Source organism: Oryx dammah, unplaced genomic scaffold, assembly GCF_014754425.2.
Source record: "Oryx dammah isolate SB20612 unplaced genomic scaffold, SCBI_Odam_1.1 HiC_scaffold_21, whole genome shotgun sequence".
Lineage (NCBI taxonomy): Eukaryota > Metazoa > Chordata > Mammalia > Artiodactyla > Bovidae > Oryx > Oryx dammah.
Window position 1 is genome coordinate 27,992,183 of NW_024070205.1, and position 6,764 is coordinate 27,998,946.

Here is a 6,764-nt window from a genome sequence, read left to right on the forward strand (position 1 = left end):
TGCTTTTAAGCCTGGGGTCCACTGCAGCTGTATAGGTTGTGTAGCTCAGGAAGCCAGCCCTGCCTCTGTGTCACCATCCTAACCCCTACCCCAACCCCAGGAGCTAGAGGTGGGCCAGCTGTGGCTCCCAGACCTCCAACCTCATCGGTTCATCTGCTTGGTTAGTCTCAGATTTCTCCCAGCCAAAAGACAAGTGTGTGACGGATAGAAAAAAGTGGTTTGGACTCCAACAGGAGTGGGGCATGGAAGAGAAGTCTTTAGCCGATATGTAATGTGATTAACCACAGACCCTAAGGGGTGCCCCAGGGAAGCCAGGATGGGTAAATGGAATTCTTGAGGTGGCAGCTCACAGAATCTTCCGGAACAGTCGCTGTCCGAGAAGACTGACGCAGCACAAATGCTCAGAAGGTTTTCTTTGCCCTACATCAGGCTGTTAGAGTGATGAGGCATGAGTTGCAGTCACCTGTCTGCATGAATAAAAGATGCACAGAGAATGGGTAAGTGCTGAGAACACCAGGCTTGGAGGGCCCCGTTAAGGCGTGCAATGCAGAGGCCTGGCCACTAGGCTCCACTGCCCTCACCACTCACCTGCCAAGCCAGGGATGGCTTTTTTTCCCCCACAAATGCATCACCTTTAAGATGCTTAAGGAGGTCAAGTGTAAGAAGGGGGGCAGTGTAAGCTGAGGCGTGTGGACAGGCACCTCTGCCCAGTATACCCCATGCCTGGGATGCTGCTGCCAGAATCCCCTGGGTTTACAAATGCCATCATCTTATCTGAGGGGGTTACTCTTAACTTCCTACAATGCCTCCCCAGGAACACTCTAGATTATCTGGCTCTTTTCTAGCAGAGTCCTGGAGGGATGGAACACAGACAGGTTAGTTTGACATTTTTTTTTTTAATCTCTTGACTGCACCACACGATGTGGGAATCTTAGTTCTCCAACCAGGAATTGAACCTGCGCCCCTTGCATTGGCAGCACTGTCTTAACCACTGGACCATCAGGGAAATCCCACAGACAGATTAGTTTGGATATGGGGATGAGAGTCTTACATGTCAGCAGCACTCATGTTTCATGTTCATTCATTCCTTCTCTCATCTGATATTCACTGGGCCTCTTCTGGGGTGAAATGCAGGCCAAAGCTGAGGGCAGAGGGTTGCCAGGAGGACACCTCAAGGAAACCATGTCTGCCTCACTATTTCAAACCAGAAACACCCTGAAGGCGAGGAAGGACACACCTGAAACAGACCAAGATCACCCCACTCCCATCCGCTAGTAAGTGCAACCCTACTTCTTTCCAGACCTACCTTCTGCTGCTGCCCTACACACATCCTGCTATGCAGGCAGATTAAAACAGCTTGTAGGGACTTTCTCGGTGGCTCAGTGGTGGCTAAGACTCCATGCTGCCAATGCAAGGGGCCTGCAGTTTGATCCCTAGTCAGGGAACTAGATCCCACATGCCGCAACTAAGAGTTCACATACAGCATCTAAAGGTTCTGCAATGAAGATAGAAAATCCTGTGTGCCACAACTAAGACCCAAAGAAGCCAATTAACTAATTAAACAAAGAACAGCTTGTATCTTCTAGCTACTGAGCCTTTGCCACTGTTATTCCTTCCCCCTGGACCACCCTCTTGAAGCCTCTCCACCTCTAGGAAGTTTACCGTCCTTTAAGGTCCACCCCAAGCCCCGTAGTTTCATTTCCTGGTCCCTGTGACCTGATGGGACTTCACTCTCCTATGAGGGTCCTTAGAATTATACGTGGAGAGCCCCTTGCTGCCCACGGCATATTCCATCTCCTGCCCTCGTGACTCATTTTCCTGGCTCATTCCCTGTTCTTTCTCTGAGGCACAAGGCCCTGATCTCTTCATCTTTCTTTTCTTTTGCTTGTTTATTTGGCTTTGCTGGGTCTTCGTTGCTGCATGAGCTTTTCTCTAGTTGCGGCAAGTAGGGGCTACTCTCCAGTCGCAGTGCATGGGCTTCTCAATGCAGTGGTTTTCTTGTCACAGAGCACAGGCTCTAGGGAACACTGGCTTCAATCATTGTGTTGCCAGGGCTCAGTAGTTGCAGCTCCGGGTTTCTAGAGCACAGGCTCAATAGTTCTGGCACATAGGCTTAGTTGCTCTGAGGCATATGGGATCATCCCGGACCAGGAATCAAATATGTGTCTCCTGCATGGGTAGGCAGATTCTTTACCACTGAGCCACCAGGGCAGCCCTCTTCATCTTCCTTTAACCCCAAAGTCTAGACAGTATCTGGTGCACAGTAAATGTGTTGGTGTAATTGAAGGATGTTCCCTTGCTAAAGGTACTCAATAGGTGACACCTCCTCCCATCATCTTTCAAAGAGTTCTTTTATTTGTTTCCATTCTTGGGGAGTATGGTTTTCTATAACCGAGTCACCACATCTTGGTGTGCTGTGCATTTACTGATCCACAGTAGGATACAAAATAAGGGGGCTCTTCCCACCTTTTTGTATTGTAATTCACATACCATAAAGCCTGCTATTTGAAAGTATGATTTGGCGGTTTTCACTCTGTTCACAAACTTGTGCAACCATCAGTGTTATCTGATTCCAGGATGTTCATAGCCTCTAGAAAAATGAAGGGTTCTAGTGAACTTTAAGTGTATGATGGTTCTTTTGTTTGAAAATCACTGGTGTCATTTGCCCAAGTCCCTCCAGTCTGGGACTTGCTTTGCTGGCCAGGTTTCTCAAAGCTGGAAGGACCGCTGGCTTCTGGGAGAGGTGGGCTGGCATCTTACCCATCCTGCTCCCTCAGCTTCTGAGTCTCATCCTAGTCCACCTCCGTTTCCTTTCTCAACGGCCTTGAGATGTTCTAAATCAGCACGAGCTATCCTTCTTTGAACTCTGTCCCATCCCCCTTCATCTGTTTGGACAGCCTTGCTCCCAGCGTGGTTTATTAAGATGACATTACCCGGGGACCCCACTCCCATCCTGAAGGCGGGGAAGTATCAGGAAGGACCAGAGGGTGGGGAACTCCTCCTACGCCTAGAAGCCAGGTGGGTGGGGTTGGCCAGGGCTGTGCTGGGAAGACGTCATGGGGAAACATCCGTGTCAGAAAGCACTCAGCTTGCTTCTTTTTCTGTCCCAAAATATTACTCTGAGCCTCCGCCTCGGAGATGGCTTTCCACACCTGTTAGCTGGTCGGTAGCACTGAAAATACCCCTGGTCAGTGGACTCTCCCAGGCTGAGGAACCGGCATGCCCTGCCTGGAAGCATCCCCATGATTTCCAAACTCCGAGCCTGGGGACCTAGTGGAGGAATGTTAGTCGGTTTGCTGGACATGCCTTCTGTCTCGCTGTCATCTCCTTCCCCTTGGCCCGAAAGCACCCAATAACCCAGCACTGAAAACACCCAGGGCTCCATGAGGACGTGAGCGTGAGCTCTGGAGAGAATGCGAAGGCAGGCGCTGATACAGGGCTGGGCGAGCTTCCGGAACATCCAAGGCCTAATCCATCGTGTCGCCCGCGGGAGAGCGGCTCCGGGGCCTCCCGGGCAGAAGGAGCACCACAGCCTTTAATCTCCCTGCGCACAGCCCCGCGCGCTTGATCCCGGGGCAGCGGCTGCAGAACTCTTGTTGTTGGCGTGGGATCTCCCCGCGTGGGGGAGGGGTGCGCCTTTCCGCAGGAGCAGCTGCGTTAGCCTCTGTGACCTCTGTCAGTGCTGCAGGGATTTCGATTGCCGCGACTGTGACTGCCCTTTCAAAACGCCTACGCTGGCCCCTTTCAAGTTCCACCTGATCCTCATCTTCAAACACCCTTCCTCACCTCCGCCCACTGTCAGAGCACCAGCCTGCCTTTGGCTGTCAGGTTTAAGACAGTAATCAGAATTACTACCTGGTTGAAAAGACAGATCATCCAAAGATGGCCACTCACTTGCTCACCACGCGTTCATTTAGTCAGTGTTTATTAAGCACCGATTGTGTGCCAGAGCTTCCCAGGTGGCGATAGTGGTAAAGAGCCCACCAGCCAAGGCAGAGATGCAGGTTCAATCCCTGGGTCAGGAAGATCCCCTGGAGAAGGGAACAACTACTCACTCCAGTCTTCTTGCCTGGAGAATTCCATGGATAGGGGAGCCTTTCGGGCTATGGCCCATAGCATGGCAAAGAATTGGACAAAACTGAAGCAACAGCATGCAGCACGCACTGTGTATCGGATACTGTGCTGGGTGTTAAGGAAACAGACATGTGTGAGACTCGATCCCTGCCTGCAAAGACTCTCACAGCCCCCAGCAAGCAGGCAGACCAGAGTATCAGTGACCACACAGGGGAGGAGGAGTTCTGTGGCCATCTCCAGGGTTCAGTGGGAGCCCTGAGGGTCCTTTACTTCAACTTGGAAGTTAGAGTGGCTTCAGGAAGAGAGAAACCTTAAGCAGCATCATGAGGAGCTAGTGGGTGCAGAAGATGGGAGGGATGTGCCAAGCAGAGGGAACAGTATGTACAAAGGCACAGAGGCAGCGAGAGCCGTGGGCACTAGGGACATGATTGCTGGGGCAGTGCTGGGGAGGCCGCAGAGGGAGATGAGACTCAGGCCAGGCATCTCTGGGGGCGGCCTAGCTTTGCTGGACAGAGGACAGAGGGGTTTGAAGCAACCCCGGGCACTCATAGCAACCTCCCAGTTTCCTTGGAGAAGATGTTATATCCATTCAGAGCATTTCCTAAGGCGTTGTGGCTAATCTTTGCATCCCTCTATCCCATACAGTTGAGTGGTTTAGGGGCTCAGAATCTGGAGCCAGACTAGCCGGGTTCAAACCCAGCTCTAGTATAATACCTATTAGCTGTGTGACCTCAGACAGATTACCTAACCTCTCTCTGCCTCTGTTCAATCGGCTGTAACACGGAGACGAGGATAGGAAGAGTCTAGTCGTAGAGCATGTGAGGATGACTTGCGTCTTCTTGTCGTTCTGTCACTAAGTCGTGACCAACTATTTGTGACCCCATGGGTTGTAGCCCACCAGGCTCCTCTGTCCTCCACTTCTCCCCGAGTTTGCTCAGATTCATGTCCATTGAGTCGGTGATGGTATCTAACCATCTCATCCTCTTGACTTGAGTGTGTTTGTGTGTAAATATATATATGAAGTACATGGTACACAGTAAGTGCTCAATAAATACCTGCTCTTATTCCCCCTGTCATGGAGCCTTCCTTAGCTTTGTGGCATAAGACAGGTCAGAACAGGACTTAGTTTGTATTTAAAGCCAGTGAGAGCTTGGGGGTCAAAGGGACCCCTGAGTAGCCCCCAAGAGTGTGCCCTCCACCTGGTCTCTCTGGAATATCAGCCTTCCCATCTCAGGCTACCCGCTCCTCTTCCAGCGCCCTGTGAACCCACATAGCCTGCAGCCTCCCCTTGAAGAAATTAAACACTGGATTGGTTTTTTCAGCGTAACCAAAAGAAATACCACAGGGCCTGACCTTTTGTTCACAAGCAGTTATAGAAGTGGCATTTGCTAACGTTCCACCTTGAGCCTCTGCTTCTCTGCTGTCCTCTCCTGGCTCCTAAGGATACAGCTTGGCTTGGCAGTGGCTCCCCCAACCTCCCCCCAAACAGGATTTTCTAGGCACCCTCTTGTGATTGTAGCATTAGGGGTCAGCAAAGGGTCACCCACTTCATGAAAAGCCTGACAGGGATTTCTGGCCTTAATGGAAACCAGACACAGTGAAGAAACAAAGAGATTTGGGGAATGCCTAAAAGTTCCCAGGGCATCCAAAATAATCTACCATTGCTGGAGTTTCTGCTATTAGAATCATCCACTGTCATTCACAAACTGTCAAAAGGCGGCAGATCTCTGGACTTGAGGCATCCCAAGGCTGTGGGTCTTTACCCTCCTAAGCCTAAAATGGCTGTAGCCAGTGGTCTGCTGGTAAGTGATCAACAACCAGCTCTCTCCAGGGTGGTGGAGGGGGCGGCTAGTTGTAGCATTCATCACACTCTTGGGAGCTGCTCAGGGGTCCCTTCGAACCCAGGCTCTCACTGGCTTCAAATCAGTTTCCATGGAGTAAATATTTAAGCTACTAACCTGACATCCCTAGTGGCAGAGCTAGGAAGGATGCACACAGTCAGCCCTGAAGAGCGCAGGAAGCTGGTGCGCGAAGCTGGCTCCAGCACACCCCTGGGTAACACAGCACCTGCCTCACGGGGTAAGGACTACGTAAGAGGCAGCATATGCAAACACTCGCTACACTGAGCGGTGTGCAAACGGACCGCCAAGAGATCAGGAACCCAGGTCTTACAGCTGCTGGGAATGGGCATAAGCCCAGTTGCAAGCTTTTCTACTATGTGCAAGGCATGGAGCAGTGCTCACCTGGCTCATGGAGGTTGATTCAAAAGGCTTTTATATTTTTGATTCACAGATTTGCTGTGCTCCCCACAGTCTCTCTTCAAACTCAGACTTCATGGCAAGCCTCAAAGTGGGTGCTGTCTACCATCCATCACAGTCTCTGAAATGAACCCTGCATCTGCCAGCTCCTCCCTGCCACCGCTGCCCATGGGCTCTGGTTCCCAGCTACTCCTCTGTCCTTATCTCCTGCCACGCACCCCTGCTCATTCTGTATGAGTCTGTGGTCTCCTTGCTATGCCTGTGACAGGTCTAGCATTTGCCTCCCCCAGGGCCTTTGCACATGCTCTCTGCTCCTCTCCTCATCCCCCCTCCCCCGAAGCTGATCTCTGCTCAGATGTCACCTTTCACAAAGCCTTGTCTGAAGTAGGAACCCCTCTCTAGCATGCCATTCTTCATCCATACAGCCTGCCT